The sequence below is a fragment of the Rousettus aegyptiacus genome, unplaced genomic scaffold (genome assembly GCF_014176215.1).
Source record: "Rousettus aegyptiacus isolate mRouAeg1 unplaced genomic scaffold, mRouAeg1.p scaffold_m13_p_4, whole genome shotgun sequence".
NCBI classification, from domain to species: domain Eukaryota; kingdom Metazoa; phylum Chordata; class Mammalia; order Chiroptera; family Pteropodidae; genus Rousettus; species Rousettus aegyptiacus.
In genome coordinates, this window is record NW_023416307.1 from 138,343,021 (window position 1) to 138,363,090 (window position 20,070).

The 20,070-nt window shown below is 40.7% G+C and overlaps 1 protein-coding gene across 1 annotated transcript in view; it reads left to right on the plus strand.

The window, feature by feature from the left end:
- The first annotated feature begins 19,683 nt into the window (after positions 1-19,683).
- The window catches only part of LOC107500063 (ubiquitin-conjugating enzyme E2 E1), a 64,088-nt gene continuing 63,701 nt past the window's right edge, over positions 19,684-20,070 (plus strand). The window contains exon 1 of the mRNA XM_016124887.2: positions 19,684-19,818. The gene's annotated coding sequence lies outside the window, so the exon portion shown is untranslated. The remainder of the gene's footprint in view (positions 19,819-20,070) is intronic.

The following is a 20,070-nucleotide window of genomic DNA, read 5'->3' on the forward strand; positions in this document are numbered from 1 at the left end:
TAGAATTTCTGTTTTTTTTTTTTTTTTCCTTAAAAAACCTTCACTGTGGTTAGGCTTCTCCATAATTACACTTTTAAATGTTCCCTATTCTACTTTAAGTAAAAACAGCTAACTTTAAAATTTCAACATCTTCTAATTTTAAAAGGTCAACATCAACCTTTCTTGGTTCATGATGGCTGACTAAACAGCTGTGTTTATATCTCTTCCCTACTTAAATCCCACCAATGTGGCAGAAGAAATAGAACCATCACATAAACCCGTTGCAGTGTTGGAACCTGGGTGGGATGCCACCAAGAGGTAACATGATCAGTGAGGAATTTTGAGTTCAGATGAACAGCAAAATCTCATGAAACTGAAGGACTCGGCTCCCCCATAAAACAGAGAAAGGGTCTCCACTAACAGTGAAATTTTGCAGAAGAGTCATGGAAAATCCCAAAGAAAAGAGACAGCAAGAGCTGGGGAAAGGAGTGAGCGATGGGTAGGCACCAAGATTGCTGAAGGGCAGCAAAAAACTAGGCCCCGTGTCTCAGAGGCTGCCTCTGGAATTTGTCCCTCGGGGAAACCTGCAAGAATCTGGCTATAAAAACGCAGGTTCTCTGCAGGAAACTCCCTGAGTGGGAACTGGACCCAATATTCTTTGCGTTGTGCTCTTGGTCACCTTCATTGCCATGAGGAACAGGGAGGTCCATATCTAGAAAATGCTGGAAAGGAAAAAAGGCCACACATGCTATACCTCCTGTCTCTCTCACAATTACTGGAGCTAGAGCTCACCTCGCCAGATGAGACAGATTTTCGTTCATCAAATTGGTCAGTTTCAAGGACTGATAAATTACAGAGTTGGTGAGGATGTGGGTAAGCAGGAATTCTCATATGCTGTCATTGGTACAAGGTGGTAGAGCTCTTTTTTGGAAGGCAATTTGGCAATACCTATCAAAATTATAAACGTGACATTTTAAAGAGACACTGAAGGATGAGAATAGTCCAGCTAAGCAGGGAACTGTAAGAAAACCCTCTTCGTCAGGGGGAGATAAGTGCGAAGACCTGGAAGAGGGAAAGGGCTTGGTATGTTCAAGTAAGAGAAGCAACAGCGTGAATGAAGGAAAGCATGATTTGGATCCATCGAAGCTCTAACACTGGGAAGGCAGAGCAGTCTTCTGGGGAACTACCTCAAAAAAATTGGGGTGCTGGGTGTGTAATCATTTCCCTCCCCTGGGAGAAGCTTTGAGCTAGAAGGTCTCTTTCTGGTTGTACAGGAGATGTCGGAATGTTTGAGATCGACATGGTGCCATGACTAGTGCTGCCACGTCAAAGCTGAGAGAGCAGGGCGTTGTGTAATGCAGTGAGGGCGAGGGGACCAGTTCCTGACAGACCGGAGTACTATGAGACCCCTAATGCGGGTGTCGAAATTACCAAGAACAAGGACAGGAGTCAGATGGACAGGAAGACGGTAAGCTGGGAGATTAAATACTCAGTGAGTAAAGTGCAGCAAGAAGGCAGCTAGTTGACGGGTGCATAGAGTGGGCTCTCGAAACCTTCCAAAGTCATTTAGGTCTTTTGGAGAGAACGGAGTTGAAATAGTTCAGCAGTGGCACTGGGCAGCAAATTGGATATCTATTCCCTTTCCTGGCCCTAATGGACATTCTTTTCTAATGCATAGAAAATGATCTGAAAAGATATGCAACAACCCAGAAACCACGGCTGCTGCTTTGGGCGTGAAACTAGAATTGGAAACAGATTGAAAGAGATTTTTCTCCTGGAGTAGTGTGCTTCTATTCGGTCAGTTCATCTTTAACAATGAGTATTGTTGATGTAAGAATGTCCAAACTTGTAGAGGAATTTTATGAGAGTCTATTTGAGCCCAACTGATGACATGCCAAGAAGCAAGATCTCAGATGCTCCTGAGAATGACAGTTTTGCAGCGTCTTTTATGTATTTGGATTAAGGAGGCATCTCAAGGAAGATTACAGAAGGTGGGAGAAGCAAATCATGGAAAATCTCTGTGATTGGATTACAGGATAGTTAACAAGACTCCTGCTCCCTTAAGGGTGGCTATGCCTCCAAGGGGTCTGAAAAAATTACTCTCGCATTTCAAAGATTTATCCTCGCCTTCAGCCCTGTCCATTGTTCTTGCCCATCTGAGCAAGAACAATGGATAGGGCTTAAGGCGAAGATAAATCTTTTACTTAAAAAGTTATAGGTCTGAGGCCTGACTACCAACCAGGACCTGCCCAATTAGAAATTTATGATCAGATCACCCTGTGAGAGTACTTTCAGTCACTTGAACTTGTCAGATATATTACAGAGCCCCTTTTTCATTCACAGTGTATATGCATGATTTGTGCATTTTTAAAACAGTGAAAATGGAGAATAGGATTAATGGCAGGGAGAGGAGCAACATAAACATTGTACCATTCCCATCACAATCATTAATAGCATGATTTTTCACTAACAGTTCCAGGGGCATATGAGCTAACATTACAGGGTTTCCTCCGATCCTGTAAGATCAGTCACTCAACCTCTCCGATGGAGGAACCACCCTCATCTTCCTTGTCACTGTTCTAATACCTGAAATGAGCAGTAAGAAACCATAATGGGTCCAGAGGGGCCATTGTGGTTGGTTGGGTAGTCCCAGGGAATCTCCAATTTTAAAAGGAGGTATCTTTATGAATTGATCACCATAAAATTTATCTTGACAAGATTAAAAAGAATTATCTTTTGAGGCTGATAATCAAAAAAAGAGAACTTGTGAAATGTTGGATGCTTCCAAGTCAGTCTCTATCAAGTGCAGTATCTTTGGGTGTCTGCTTCTCCTTATCTGTCCTCTTTTCTGGGGAGGTTCCTTTATTACATTCCAAGAGAGAGAACTGTCTCAATGCCCAAAACCTTTAAGGAGCCATCTCCCTGTCCTGATGTCTGTGGTTTAGAATGGGTGTGGTTCTTGCCTGCAGGTGGCTTACAATCTAGCTGTGTTCCTCAGGTGGCTTTGTCACACAGTCCCAGGGTACTGGCTTTACAAGGCAGCTGTTGGACTCTCCTCAGTTGTAATGAGTCGGGTTCTCTGCAGGTGGGGCCTGGGAGTCAGCACTGTCAATCAGATTCCACAGGTGATTCTTCTGTGCAGTAAATTTTGAGAAATACTGAGGTAGGGGCTTGTCTGAGGTCATAAAGGGTCATTTCAGAGGCATAACCATCAGAATGTGTGCAGTTCGCGAAATGCTTTCCCTCCTTCTTGGCATGTAGCTTGACAGATGTCATTCATTCTAATATATACTTAATAAATATAATGATATAAAGGAACTTGTTGCATTGTTGTTGAAATTAGACAATTTTTTTTACATAAGTTAAAATAACCTAAACTGAAAACTATTTTGTTGAGTTTTATATGAAATTATGGAGTTCCAAATAACTTTTTAAAAGTCAAGAAAAGCCATCTCTCCAGTCCCTGAATGTTTTGAACCCTGGCATTTAACCTTTAGATCCCTGTAACCTGTCCCGAAGTCCAGTGTCTAAACCTGAAAAAACAAGTGCCAAATGTTCTTTCTCACACACAGACACACACACACACACACACACACACACACACACACACACACACAATATTTAACCCTCCTTAAAAGAAAGCAGCAAATTCCGGGACAAGAGGCAGAATCAGATCCCAGCTATTACACAGTCTTGTTTGTGGAGCAAATGAAAAAAATCATTAGATGTTTTATTACATTTCTGAACCGGTTTACAGTTGCCTAGTCATTCTGAGTTTAGATTTTCCTTTGAAATAAAAAGCCCTGTGATAAAAATAATAATAATAATAATAGAGAGGGATACTGTATTGGAAGAATGGTAATGGAACTGTAAGAAAAAAAATTAAAATGAATTATATTATCGTTGTTCTTTAAGGTTCACTCAATATTCACTTTTTAAAAAATAAATTAGGATCCAGGCAGTGTTCTAAAGACTTGACAGCAGCAGTGAATGAAACTAAACACGCATCCTTGTTCATATAAAGCTTTTATTTGAGTTAGGAAGAATATAAACAAATATATAGAATATGATGTGCGAGATATGGTATGAAGAAAAATAAGGCAGGGTTAGAGGTTAAGTGGGGGCAGGGCTTTGTTTAGTTTAGTTTAGTTGTTTAGTTTAGTTTAGTTTTGTTTTTGTGGGGGAATGTGTTACTATTTTAGATGAGCCAGTTAGGAGAGGCCAAGGTGACATTTGAGCAGAGACCAGAAGGAAGGAAGTGAGGGAGTGAGGCAAGTAGCTAGATTGGGGGCCGGGGCAGTGGGGTGGTGGGGAGGCTGCAGGTGGGAGCAGCATGCATCTGTTCTGGCAGAGAGATCAGCAAGGGCAAAAGCCCTGAGGCAGAAATGTCCTTGGTGCATTTAAGAAACAACTAGAACATCAGTGTGGCTGGAGTAGAGTGAGCAAAGGGAGAAGTAACAGGAGATGTAATGAGAAAGGTGTCAGGGAATGCCAGTTCTTATAGGACCTTATAGATTTAGATTTTGCTCAGAGCTGGAAAGCCACTGGAAGGTTTTGAGCAGATGAATGACCTGATCTGACTTATGATTTGTAGATACAGAACAGTAGGAGGCCACAGGTGGAAGAAGAGAGACTAGTTTGGAGGTCACTACAGGAAGCCAGGGGAGAGGTAATGACAGATGGACTAGGAGGGTAGCTGAAGGTTGTGAGAAGTGGTGGATCCCTCTCTTCCTTCCTCTGGGTTGCTAACTAAAGAGCTGAATAAGAAAAGATTTCTCTGTAAAGACATGACCTGAAGTAAGCCCAAGTTTACTGAGCCACCTTTCTGTTCAGGTGGGCGCTTTGCCCTGCCCAGTTCTGCTCCAAAAGAAGTCTCTAAGTTGTGGGGTTCACTCTCTTTCTCATTTCAGATTATTTCATCCATGCCAGGCAAACAATGTCACCAAAGACCTTTCAGTGGGAAGATTCCATTGACCTCTCTACTCTCTATTCCTTGAGTTTTTAAAGACGAGTGTCCTTGCTCCTAGAGAAAACATCCTTGATGGGGACACAATTTATGAATATTCTAAAGGACAGAGAACTTGGCTCATGAGGCAGGTTGATCTAGAATGTTATTGACTGTAGCAAACTATAGGAAGACTCTTCTCTAAAAACTCAGCCTCAGCATATCTGCAAAAGCTATTAAATGAAACAGGTAGCCCTCCCATGGGAGGTTCCTTTTTGAAAATTGGCCCTCTGAAGACTGTTGCAAAGAAATTATCTCATGGTAGAACCTGACCCACGAGAGGAGATGTTTGGGGTCTAGGTGGGAGAGGGAGGAGATGTCTGATTTATATCATTAGGCAGCTGCCCACTGTCTCCACATTATTCATTCATTCATTCATTCATTCAGTTATTGACCCATTCATTCATCCACCAAATGTCTTGCATACCTACTATGTGTCAGGTACAGTTCTAAGCACTGAGGTGCAGAAACTTAAAAACAAAAGCAAAACCAAAAACCAGACAATTCCTACTCCGAAGGAGCTTGCACAGTTGAAATGCCACCTTTCAGCCTATGCCGCATAGGTAAAGTTTTCATTCTGTCTTACAAAGGTGAAAGGGGCTGTGATGCCCAGAACAAAAATGGGTCTTGTGCAGGGCCCTAAAACCACTGGCCCACCTCTCTGGGGTCTCCTGGGCCGGCTGTCAATCCCCCAGGAGGTTCTCTGTCCAAATGCATTGGGCATAGAACTGAAATACTCAAACATAGGTCAGTTCTGATCTGAATTCTTAAATTGCAGCTAAAGGAATTAAAATTAAATAAAAAGAACTTTCTGATCTAGAGAGTGAGCCCCGGGAAGCAGCTCGTGTACACACAGGTTTCAAGTGTTTTAAAAATGCTCATCATGTAAATGTGAAGAGAAAAAAAATATTCAGGATGCAAATGTATACATACAGAATGATCCCTATTTGGTAAAAAATAATATATTTATATACATGCACATATGTGTGGAGAAAATACTGGAAGGAAATGCAACTAAATGTTTCCACGGTTATCTCAGGGTAGTGGGTTTATGAGAGAGTTTTTATGTTTTCTTTATCTTTTCTTCATTTTTCAAATTTCCTATACTGAGTAGGTAGTACTTCTAATGATCACTCAAGAGAAACTTTTTTGAAAACCGATTTTAAATCATTGCTACCATTTATGTAGTGCAGTTTATTATTCCAACTTCAAAAAAGCTCTATTGAGACATTTAGAAAGCTGCTGCTAAGTTCCATGGGATTCTCAGCGATGATCTTCAGCCTTCTTCATTTTATAGAGCAACTAAACCACCAAAAGCTAAAAAACAAAACAAAACAAAACAGGGGCCCATGAGGGTCAGAATGAGAACCTGTGCTCAGAGCAGCAATGTCCTTAGAGACAATGAGCAGTGTTAGAATGTGTCTGTTCACCGACTGACGTGGCGTCTTGTGCAGATACGAAGCAGCAACTACATGTGGCCCACGCTGCTGGGCTACAGACTTCACAGGAGCTTCAGGGGTCTGTGTTAGGATCCTGGCTCTAAGGCTGGTTGACTTTAGATCTACTTTTCTGTGTCTCAGTTTCCTCGTCTGTAAGCCAGGAATATTAGTTCCTACCTCACGGGGGGGTTATGAAGATGAAACGAGAAGATGGCATCTGCAGAGCATGCAGCACGGTGCCTGGTCCACATGTGTGCTCGATGACTGTTAGATATTTTTTGCAAACCCAGTGCTCGCTCCCCAGGTTACACCACACTTGCTCGTCAATATCCGCCAGCCTTACTGGAATCCATCAATGCCTCTCTTATTCCAGCTGCCCCAAGCACAGTCTCAACTCACCCACACGTAGATGTAAATATTGTCTAAGGGGCCTCTGTTTGCAAGAAGGCCCAGGAAAATACTAAGTCTTTCTTTACTGAAGAAATTTACTTTGCACTTTTTAAAAAACGTAAGGGATCTTTGGTTGAAATGTTTGCTTGGGGGCTGAGAATTAAAATTTATTTTCCTGAACCCACCAAAACAATTTTCTGTGAAGATTTCAGTTTTTAAATTTAGTGTAAAGAACCTCGGAGGAAGAAAAGAAGAAAGTGGTTTTTTGTTTGTTTCACAGACACTTCAAAGGGTTTCCTCCTACACAGATGGAAGGGGAGGGTGGTGACTGGGAGCATAGGGGGTGGAGAGAGAAGGAGGGACATTAAAGAGACCCTGAGCGGCTCCATTTATTGACAAACTTTCTGGCTCAGTGTGTCAATTCTCTAAGATCCTGAGTTGGAGGAATACGGCTTCCTGAGCTAATTGTCTTACTTGCCCAGGGAAATCTCAACAAGGAGGACAAACAAGTTAGGATGGATCAAAAACAGTTCCCCTGAGTTCGGTTTTCCCCTTTTCTGCCCCAGTTGAGGATGGATGGGAAGGGGAAGATGAGACTCTGCTTCCCCGTGAATACTGGACGGTGCCCACCTGGACAGGTGCTAGGGCTCAAGCCCAGCATTTTTCTTAGCAACGACTGTCTCCAGGGTGATTGCATAGATTAATTTTACAATCTGGTTGTTGGCCGTCAGTCTAGACAGTCTGTTGACTGAAGAGCGGTTATGACCGAGGTTGAGACAGGAAGAGCAAGGAGAGTCCAAGGGTTTCTGGGGCTTACAGGGGCCTTTGCTTGGATTCTCTCAAGGTGTGGCCTGGTTATTGGCCTTTCTTGCTCCCCAGATCCACCCATGAAACCCAGCTTTGTAAAAATCCTTCTCTGACAGTCGTTTGTTTTGTTCTGATGAGTGGTATCAGGGACCCCTGAAGATTTTCTGAAACGCCATCCGTCTTGAGCAATGCATCTAGGTCCCCACAACCAGATGCACAGAGGCTACAAATAGCAGAGTGCCAATAAAGGCGTGATGATAACAGCATCAGAAGGCACTGTACGGTTTACAGGGCACCACTCCACATGACCTTATTTGATCCTTAGGACAACCTGTGAGGTATGACTTACTAGCATCATTTTATAGCTGTGAAAACAAGGATTAAAGAGTAAGTGACTGGACCTAATAACGCAAAAAGTAAAGTGTTGAATAATATTGAAGCAACCAAGTATGAAATGTGAAGGAAATAATATGATATCTAATACAGAATAAATAAATGTTCCCCAACTTAACATGAAATTTGATGAAATTTATACTCTGATCAGGCTGAGGCTGTTTTAGGCAAACCACTTAATATTTATGCACCTCTGTGTGCTTTTCCATCTGTGGCTGGATTGACAGCTGTTTATTCATTCAATCATTCATTCACTTATTCATTCAACAAATATTTATCGATTGGCTGCTGGGTGAAACCCAAGAGGATGGGAAAGAAGGCACACTGCCCGCCAGAGATATGAGGGGAACGTAGAAAAGGAAGGGATGCCAGAGCAGCTGCAGACCCCAGAACGCCCCACAGGCTGCTGGGAAGGGGGGGGTGAGAGGGGGGCTCCCCTGGGGATTGGGGAGAATCCTCTTCTGCTTCTGGGGCAGGAAATTCGAGTCTGATTCCCAGGATCCGAAGCTGCATTTTGCAATTCGAGTCCTTGTGTAGAGTTGTTCTAGGTTCAGCACAAGGCATTCTACTAAGTTATGAGTTTGCATATTCTTGGGATTTGAAATCCAGCTGATGAAAATGGTGGTCATTATTGTCATTCAGGGGCAGCTGGGAAGTTGGGCTCTGGAGTCAGTCCTGAGTTTGAATTCTGGCTCTGTCACCTAACAGCTGTGTGATTCTGTTCAAGTTACTTAACCTCTCTCTAAGCCTAAATTTTCTCATCTGTAAATTGGGGATAATAAATGCAGCTACCCTAAAGGGCTGTTGTAAAGATGATGTGAAATAAGACAGGTAGAATATATAAGACATAGAAAGCAAGCATCACATTTTGGCCTTTAATAATTAATAATGCTATCTAACCCCCTACTCCAAATCATCTTTAGGAGCTTTAAAATGGAAACGGGCTATGGGAAATTTTCAAGAAACCATTTTTTTTAATATAACTATCAGGCATGATAAAAGATCATTATAATTTTTCAATTTTGTGATATAATTACTTTAGCACAGCTTGCTGAGATTTTAGTGTCCGTCCTCCACATTGGATCAATGTATATACTTTTAAATCTATTTCAAAGATCTTACTGGCTTTTATATAAGTTTTAATAAGTACTTCAAAGGTTAGGGTTATTACAGTTAGCAAATTAAACATTTTGTATTTCTGAATTTAAAGCGGACTGGAAAGGTGGGGGAGAAAACCTAGTGACATCAGTAGCGAAGATTTTCTGAGGAATGCACACAGTATTCACACCTATTTTGACTCTGTGTGGACATAAAATGTGATGGCTCTGGCTGAGAATTCTGGGGGCTTAGATGCCATTCACCAAGTACGATTTCACACCTTGGAGGGGACAGATGCTCATCTGAAAGGTTTAACCCAGAGGACCTGGTGACAGCCACGTTTCTTTGCTTTAACCACACCTTTAAAAAGAAATCTCATGGTCATCATGTTAAGGTATAATTGACAAACTAATTTTCTTGATTCAAAGATCCTAGAGAAAAACAAAAACTTATTTTTTATTTTTTTTTACAGAAACAGCAGAACAGATCCTTTCAGAAATCACACAGTCTGTTAATATCGTTTGAGGACCAAGCGAAGCTATTTGGAAATCAATATTTAAACATTTTTTATGAAGTGAGCTATATGTCAAATAAACAGGACAAAAGGAGTAGAATTATGGAGAAGAAAATACCGAATATCTGTTTATGGTGTCACTTCATATGTCTATTTCCCTCCAGGCAAAGTTTTTTTTATTATTGTTGATGTGATTTCTTTTATTCTGCTGTCAGTACCACTAGAGCAGGTAAGTAATAAATGATTCTGATTGTTATTTTATATCCATAATGCATGTCTTCCCCTGTAAATGCCTATTCATTTTGTGGTTATTAAAGTAATAGAATAACATCAGCAAAAGTCTGAAAAATAGAAAGGAAAAAACAAAAACAAAACACCATCCTCTCGATCCCCTAATACACGACTGGTATTTTTGTGTCGATACTTCACTTCTGTCCCGTATCACAGGATTTCCTGCACAGGCTCTGCAGTCGGGCTGGTTGTGTTCATATCCCACCTCCCCTCTCTTAACCAGGTGTTTGACCAAACTGCTTAAACTCTCTGTGTCTCAGTTTCTTCATCTGTGCAATGGAGATGATAATAGTGGTACCTGTCTCTCATGGTTAGTGTGAGGATTAACGGAAATAGTGAATGGAAAGCTCTGCATAGGGCTTGACATAGTGATCGCCCAATAAATGGTAGTGATTAGTGGTGTTACTGTTATGATCTCTTATGGTCCCTACCACAATCCTGTGAAGTTGCAGAGGTTAGTACTGGTTTTGTCTCTCACAAGAAAACTGATGATCAGAGAGGTTAAATGACATTTACATTTCTCGCTTCAGGTCCGGTGGTATCTTTTAAGAGACATGAGAAATGGCAAATGTTTCTGCTTCTTAAAAGATGCCTTTTAAGGGACAAGAAGTCATTGCCTCCTATTGTGATGCAAGGGGTAGTACAAAGTATACCTACGACTTGACCGTCTTGCCCAAAATGTTTAACTGGAATGAATAACACCTTTCTATGAAACCTCAAATTTACAGGACCTAGAAAGGATAGAGGGGTCATGTTAAATGGTACGACAAGGAAAAACAGTCAGGCAAATCCAGAAGATGGGACATTCTGCAATACAAATTGGCAGGTCTCTTCAATAAGCCACTGTCACAGCAAAAAAAAAAAAAAAAAAAAGGCGGGAGAAGGTCTTGAATAGAATAGTGATTTGAACCTCAAAGAAAATTAGACAATTGAATATGTATGGAATATTTAGACAGTACTAAGGATCTACTCCTAGTTTTGTCAGGTGTGATAATGGTATGTATTTTGAAAAGGAATGTTAAAGAATTAGGGGTAAATTGTCTTGATGTCTGTAATTTTAAATGAATTAGCAAAACAATAGATAAAGCAAATATCACAAATATGATCAATTCTTGAATTGTTCTTGAATATCAGTGACAGGGTGGATATATGGGGATCTTGTACTATTCTCTCTACTTTTCTGAACGTTTGAAATTTTTCACAATAAAATATAAACAAACAGAAAGGGGCCTTTTTAAGAAGCGTTAAGCTGTGTTTTAAAGTTGTTCCAGAGATAGCACAATACTACTTTCAAGTCAATGATGGCGACACTGTACAGCGTGGCCTTCTACATCTTACACAAGCGGGAGTTTCACAGATATTTCATAAAAAGAAGGTAGAAAACTCCTATATTAAAAACAAAACAAAACAACACCCTATACTTCTAAGGAAAACCTCCTTAGCCTCTCCAATAATGGGCCAAATCTAAATTTTCTAAATGTGCACTACATAAATGACGGCATGGTATCAATAATAATATGTGTTTATAATATGAACACATTACAGATCAAAGCAAGTTAGGAGTTTTTGTTTGTTTTGTTTTTAAGAAGCAGATGGTTGATAATTTTGGTAAAGATTGATTCATAAGCAGGGACAGAGAGCTAAGGCAAATCTATAGAATTTGAATTACCTATTTTGGGCTCTGCTCTAAACCACTCATTTCCAAGTGAGAAAGTTTGAGAAGAGTAAATGTATTCACCTCCAAGTTCATAAAATATTTCGTTCATGCCAAGTTCAAGGAAAATCTCAAGTTTTCATTTCATTCTCTAGCAGTTTCCAAAAATAACATCTTAAATATATACCTCCTAGGCCAACACACCACACGCCCCCCAAAAAAACTTATTTTAAGACACAATTGGAACTAAGTAAACTCTAAATATTGAAATGTAAAACTCAGCATAAGAAGGATCCCTCTAATCTCCCTGCTTATATCACTCAAGGACACAGTAGTGCCAAGGAGTGACCCAGAGCTGTGGATAAGTGGCTTTTTCACTATTTGAGTGTTTCTGAATATAAATTTTTATATAATTATATTTTTAAAATCTGTTTTCAAATAAAAGTTGACTCCCAAACCCCAAATATAATTAAAATATTGAAATCTAAGAAGAGGACAAATATTTCTCCAAATTATACAGTTCTAAATCTTTCCCCTAGACTGGCCATAAGAACCCAAGCAGATGCTGTAGAACATGACTTTTTCAAACAAAAAGTGCTGATTATAATAGTTTTATTGTTTCTGGGATTCCAATGTGCAAATCTTATAGGGGAAAATAATCATGTTAAGGAGCCTAAACATTCTCACCAACATTTTTCACACTCCCCAGTGCTGTGATTGACAAATTGCTCAGAGAAAGTCCTCGCGTTTTAAACTTCTTTGAAAATCCCAACTTGCCCACAGCCAGTTTTCTTTAAGATCTCTTGATTTAACACTTTAAAGAGTCTGGACTAACATTCCATCTAGAGAGAAAGAGAATTCTGTGTGAGAGACACAAATCCTCTGAAACGAACCTTCACCTGACAGTTTTCCAGACAATTTAAGTGGAAGCATCACGTACTTGGGCCCTTCTGACTCACTCATTTAGAGAGGAACATTTCTGGGTAAAACCCAGATGTTTTCTGACTTACCTGTTTGTTCATGCTCTTTCAGAGGCTCTTGTCACTGTAGCAATCAGTCAACAGGTGGTTACTCAGTTCAATAATTTGGCATTGGGCTAAAGCTGGAATAGAGCAGGGATCCTCTGCTTTTTCTTACAATTTTGCAACTGACAGGAAACAACACAAAATAGTATATGTGAGGTTTGGCTGCATGCACGTTTCTAATTTATTAACTCTGGAACAGCCAAAGAAAGTCTGAGGTCACTGAATTAAATCTTGAAAAATACATTAAACCAGGATAACATGTTAAGTTCAGCTGATGATAGCTACCATTTATTGGGCACTTAGGCCATGCCAGGCACTGGACTAAACATTTTACAGATGTTTCTCATCTAACCTTCAAAAATCTTATAAAGTGAGATTTTTACACATGCAACAATAAAGACTCAGTGGGTTGAAGGACTTGTCAAAGTGCCCCACCTGTTTCTCTACTGCAGTTTCCTATTTTCCTATTTCACCGAGATCTAAAAAGACTTCTCAAAGTGACAGAGGTCAGAAATGAAGAAGGGAATATAGGAATCTATTTCTATTCTCACAGCCACATTGGGCAAATATCTGTCTTCACCTTACTCTGAGGGTTAGGATTGCTTTCAGTTTAGTAGATGTAACTCAGGAAGCAAGGGGTATGTGTGCGTGTGTGTGCGTGCACGCGTGTGCATGAGTGTGTCATGAATCTGTGCCCAACTAATGACCCCTGCCGAGGGGAGATCAAAGATTATGATAGAGTCCACCTCCATGGAAAGCAGTGCTAGGTAGATAGAAGAAGAGCATGCTTGCCTCCACAGAGGTTCCCTCTGGCTTCTGTAGTCCCTGGCTGCTGCTCCATGTTTGAGATGTGAAGAGGTGAATTCCTCAAGTCCCCAGAGTCCACGTTAATTTTTCCAAGGGGAAGGTCTTACTTCTGAGGCCTAACCTCAGAAAACTCATCTTGCTTCTCTGGAACTCGGCTTTCATATCTGTCAATAGAACAGGGTACGTTTGATTCTCTCTAGAGCTCTCCCAGCGTGACATTCTATAACTCTGATGTCAAGGTGGGGATCCCTTTCCACACTAGGGGTGGGGGGTGGGGTGTCCCTTCAGGCCTCATCCTGGGGTCACTCACGATTCCCTGGGAACAGCAACACAGGCCCTGCGAATCCTTTGTCAATGGCTTGATGGTGTAATCATGCATCTGTGATTGATGAACTATCAGAAGAGACGGGAAAAGGAAAACAGGACAATTACAGAGAACGGTTTTCATTCCCTACCTTTGTTAACTTTTTAATTGCATGCCTACTAAGTGCCAAGTGCATTGTTCTAAAATAGCTCTAAGCAGATATACTCAGTGCTACCATGGGGCTTAAATTCTCAGAGCTTCAGCATTAAACAGTGATTAATTAAAATAAGCGCGGAGAATTAGGAATCAGGAGCTGCTTCCCTAAACCTAGACCCCTCAAAGGCTTCCTCCTGGTTTCCTTGACTTCCTTCTTTCCTTTCTGGCTTTTCTATCAAACTAATCTTCTTAAAATACCCTCAGGCTAAAACGCCTCTAATGTCTTTCCCTTGTACCTTTCATCCTCTAATGAAAGCCAGGATTCTTAGTTTACTGTGGAAGCCCCCTGCAAACTCCAGGTACCTACTTTCATCCTTCTACCCACCCACTCGCTTTTCTGAGTCCTTCAGCCAAATTAGTGTATTCATGGTCTCCCCGATCACTTCTTGAGTTTTTCCGGCTTCCATATACATTGTTGTTCTTTAAAGAATTAGTGGTTAGACTTTTTAAAGGAACTAAAAGTAATGCACAACTTTAAGTGAAACAATAGAGAGATGTGTTGTGAGTTAGCAATTTCTCTTTCATTCCATTTCATTTCCTCTGAGGTAAACTACATTTTTCCCCCTCCGAATTTATAGGGAAGTCACAAGAATACCAGAGAACATAGGTATACCATTTATCCAAATTTACCAATTTGTAACATTTTGGCACTTTTGTTTCTCCCTCCCTCCCCCGCTCCCCAAACGTATTGTTGAGCTATTTAAATCATTTTCAGACATCATGAATCTTTACTCTGTAATGTTTCAGTGTGTATTTTTAAAAATAAGAATATCCTTAGTACGGTTATCAACTTCAGGAAATTTAACATTGATGTAATACTTTAATCTAACTTCTATGCTCTTATATTTTCACTTGATCTAATTAAAGTCTTTATAATTTTTTTCCCATCCAGTATAGGATGTGGTCCAGGATCATATATTACCCTTCAGTTCTCAGGCTTTTAGTCTCCTCTAATCTGGAATTTCCATTTTTCTTTGTCTTTCATGCCAGCGACATTTTTGAAGACTAGAGACCAGTTTTTTTTTTCAGTTTTTAATGTAAAATATTTTATATTATATATATTTATATTTGAGTAATAAAATATTTTGAGTCCAATGCTTCCCCATATCTTTTTAAATGCCATTTCAATACCTGGGCATTCCTCTCCGTCCTCCCAAGTCCTACTTGCCCTTCTAGATTATAATTCCTTCTCCCCTAGCCCATGCTGGAGGGCAGAGAGAATCTCTTAGACTTTTTTAGATCTGCCACAACACCTAACACTGTGCTTAGCACACATATGGCAATTAATAAATATTTGTTGATGAACTGATTTGGGGCTGAGACATGAGTACTGTCTGCTGCAAAGACAAAACTTGTCAGGTAGGCTTCATTAGTCAAGATTGGTATCTTTGCTGATAATTGCTTCTGGGGTTTGCAATTATTGAAATAAAGTTTGGGTTCAAAACTGGATCCTTAACTATAGAGTTGCCACACCATGGACCTATGAGGAAGCTAACCTTTTAAAAAATGTTTCATAATTGAGAATTAAAAGTGTGAATTTCATTTTTCCCTACTATTTCATTCCTCCAAATTCCAGTAAACTGAAAAAGTGTTAAATTCAAGAAAGGTTTCAGAGATTAATGAACCAAACTGCTCAGCCACAACCCAGTATGTTCCTATATAGTCTGTCCTTGTGTTATCGATGTATAGGAGGTTGAAGAAGGCTAGTTTGTTTAGAGAGTAGGCCCTAGGAGGAGATCCTAAACTATAAACTGAGAAGAATGCTTTTATACTAAGCACAATTTATTTGTCGACATCAAACTTTTTTGCCCATGCCTGAGAAAGCATTAGATTCTTATTAAGTCTTGGTAAATTTTGAAAATCTCATGGTTGTTCAATGCCTCCATGTGGTAGAAAAAATAATTTAGTTCTTTCCTCGCTTCCTGTGATAGCAACATTCAGGACCAATAAAGTCTGATAATGCTTAGGGTCCTTCAAAGAGATTGGTGTTTTTTGTTATTTGGGGTTTTTTTCTTAAGCCTATGGAAAAGCGACCTGATGTATAGATAAAAGACCCAGATCTTATTAGGCTTTGTAGAATTGAGCCTTCTTTGGGAACCATATTTTTTGGCAAAGGAGCATCATAAAATACAAGGAGACTGAGATCTGCAGTGAGTCCATCTTTTCAGAAAGGCTTTACAGAAATTCTTTTTACAATTCCAAACATAAGATTTTTTTTTTCTTTTGCGAAATAAAGGAAATCCTTTCTATCCAGCTATAAGGTAAGTTTTAAAACCCATATTAAGAAATGTTAATTTGCTTGACATTCTTTGGGTGTGAAATTGGCCAACGAGAATGGCCACCTTTATGAAATATTTGGAGTTCAGTGTAAGCAACACAAGCCAAAAATACCAGCACTCAAAAGTGAGACTGAGTCTCTTTCTTTTGAATCAACTATATCATTTCACCTCCCAGGGATCAATTAACACCTTGATTTTCAAGTGCTTCTACTTAAAAGTGCTTGATACTCTAAGATGGCTTGAAGAAAAGAGTGGGATTATTCAGAGAATCAGGAATATGTATTAGTAAAAATTGAAGCCCACCTTCTCCAAGCCCACAGCTATCACAGTGTTGCATCATTTGGGCTTCTGTGACCAGATGCATCTTTTAAATGTAAATTGAACATTCCTATTAAGGCATCCCCACATATCTGTATGCATTTGCTTCCAAATGCATAGACTACCACGGAGCTGGGGGAGAAGCAGAGGGATATTTTCATGGCATATCTTTTGATATCCTTAGGAGAATACAGCATGAGAATGTGTTACATATTTAAAATATATTCCTAAATAATATAAATAAATGCTGATTATTCTCAGAATGGAGGAGAGTAGAAAACTTCAGAAGGGTTAATTAATTGGTTCAAGTAAATATTTATAAAATCAGTGATTCCCTTGTTTCCATTTTTCTATTTTCCTGTCTTGATTGTTAGTACGTTTTTGTAAATCAGTTTATTATTATTTAATATATCTTTTTATAATATAATTGAGGATCCTCCTCATTTCCCCCAGTATTGCCAGAACTGACAAAGTCATCTGTAGGCAGCATGAACCATAGCCACAATTTTGCCACTTATTTACTGAATGACCTTGGACAAGACATATGGGCTTTCTTTGCTTTAATTTCTTTATCTGTAACATGAGGAGTTTGAACTCAACGATATCTTAGATACCTTCTAGTAAATGAAATCCTATGATTCCTTGATTTTCTTTCTCCTGGGAGATTTCTGATACCTGTCATCCACTCTAAGTCACAAAGATCCCGTGTCCTAACAAAATTCCTGAGAAGTAGGATTGGGGTGGGATTATTAATAATTTACTTTGTATAACAGTTAATAAACCATCTTTATTATAAATACACATTTGATTCTTCTAACAATTCTGCCAGTCAGTACAGTGAAGGTATTCTTGCCCTTTCTAGATGAGGATCTGAGGCTCAGAGAGGTCAATTTAGCTCCTTAGGCCTCATAGTTAATAAATAGGTAGAAGAGCTGGAAGGTTGTGAATGAATTATTTTTTTATGACTGAGACAACAGTATATTTAAAATAATCTAACATAAAGATTAGTCTTTTGAGAGTAGTGGGTTCTTTCCTAAACATTTTGATGTTTTTATTCCCCCTCAGTGGTCATTCTCAAACCGTAAAGCACTAACCAGGGTTAGAGATAAGGAAAGCTAGTACATAAAATAAAGCTAGTGTCCTTCCAGACCGGTGGGTGGTTAGAAAAGCACTTCCCTACAAAGGAGACCTTCGATTATATGATTTATTTCCCCAGGGACAAGTCCTACCCAAGCATCAACAACGACACACAAAATAGCATATTCCATTTTTTTTTAAAAAAAATATTGTAGTTGGTATCCAAGTTTACAATTTATGTAAGCCAAAATGAAAGAAAAAATTCACCCACTGTCCTAGTCACATCAGCAAATCAAACTGGTTATTTTCCTGTGTTCTCAGCCAGCTCTCATCCTATATATGACTTTTTACTGGTTGTACTCATAACGCAGACTCATATTTTAAAGTATCAGAAAACCAGATTTTTTTTAAGAGGAAGTCCCAATTTTAATAACTGTCTTTAGATTTTCTTCACCCCGAATGAGTTTATTTCACGTTTCTTGTTTTCTCTTGAATTTATATATTTTTCATCAGAAATACAAAAAGTAAACAACCTGGTTTTATGGACTGTTTTGTTTTCAAATAGCATACAGCAGGGAATGTCATTATTTTTATATGCACTACCAGGACTCTTGAAACCAAACACTTATGTCTGGGAATCTTTTCAACATTTTTATGTATTTGAGCGACTGAGAGATAGCTCTGTCTGCACATATGAAGCTGGAGGCTGAAATGATGACCTATAGGTTTTTTCCAGCAATTGGACTCCTTGATTCTATGACAATTCCTTGTATACAGGTTTCCTGGTAAGTATTGAGCAAGCAACATGCACAATTACTTTATGAGTCTTGATAAAGTTGGGAGTTTCATGTCGAGGGTTAGAAAGGATTTAGGGGAGTGGTAAGAATGCTTGTTTTCTTGGTTAGTGGATATATCATGGGCTTTATATCTTATGTTGTCTTGTGGTAACTGAAGCCAGTGTTGCCATGGGAAAGGATGGCAATTTGAATGAGATAATTTAGAGTGGCCCGTAGAAATCCGACTGGGCGGTCTCCTTAGAGTACCAGACCTTGTATGTGTGGAATTGCATATCTCTTTAAATACCTTCAACTGAAATGACAAATAAGAAACTAAATCGTTATTTGAGGGTTTAACCTTTAAAATAATTAATTTTGGTAAAATTACTAAATAAGGGACAATTCAGAATTTCCGAGGGATTATTTTAAAACGATTACTTGAATAGCATTTATATTGTGGCTGAAGAAGGTACAGGAGTCCCCAAAACTTTTAATCCAATTTCCAAACATCAGACTGTCTAAATCCAGTCTAATTCAGTAGCATAGGGTCTATTCCACGTGTTTTCTCATACTTGTAAACCTGTTACACGTTGGTTTTACCTGTCATGAAATCCTTTGTATCAATTTTATAAAACTCCACCACTTTCTATAAAAGTGACTAAAATTGTAAAATTGCACATGCCTGAGCAGAAAATTTCTAGCTTGGGTTTTTTTTTTCCCCCCGGGCGTGCCTAAACCAACCGACCTCTGCTCCTAGCAGGTAAACTGCCAGAGGGGGAAGCCCAAAGGAAACCCCTTTTTTGGGATTTCTTTTTTCCCATAAACCGATCACTTTTAGGAGTTCCCGCCGCATTCTCTAGTCCAAAGTCCTTGCCACCAGATTACCATCTTTTTCACCAACGTGCCACCGACCCCCCCTTCCAAAAGCCCTTATTAGAAAGAACTTCCTCTCGTGACCCCCTATTCCATACAGTTCCAATCGCTCCCAGAGCCCCCCTTCTCGGAACGGCTTTCCCTCTCCAGCCCAGGATCCAGGTCCCCAAACCACTTGAGAGAAAATTCACACCCCTCGACCCCTTCCCTGGCGTCCGAGGAAGCGCTCGGTGGGGATGTGGGTGGGGAGGGGGCAGGGTTTCCCGGGGACCCCAGGGTCCGCCTCGCGCCCCCACCCCCACCGAGGTGTGCAGGGGGAGGGGAGCGCGGGTGGGTGGGACCGGGCCCGGGTGGGGGAGGGGTGAGAGCGAGGAGGAGGGGGAGGAGGGGGAGGAGGGGGAGGAGGAGTGTGTGTGCGAGCGTGTGTGGCTGGGGGAAGCCATTGCCTGTTTAATAGTTGCTGTTGCTGCACTTCCGCTTCTCTCCCAGCTAGAGAGACACGAGTGGCCAGGCCCAGCCGCAGCCGCAGCAGCAGCCGCCGCGGCGGCACGGAGGAGCCAGACACAAAGAGAGGTACGGGGATCCCCCCCGCCGCCCGCCGCCCCCCGGCCGCGTCGCCGGGCCTCAGGGACACCCCTCGCCGCCTCCCCCGACCCGCTGCGCCCGGGCCGCCGGGCACCGGGCTAGGGGGGCCGGAGAGGGGCCGGGGAGCCCCAGGGGTCCGGGGCCCGCCCGCGGGGGATGGGCAGGGACCCCGGGCCGCGTGGGGTGCGGAGACCGCCCGCGTCGGGGACGCGGGGGGGCATCGTGGCTCGAACTGTCAGC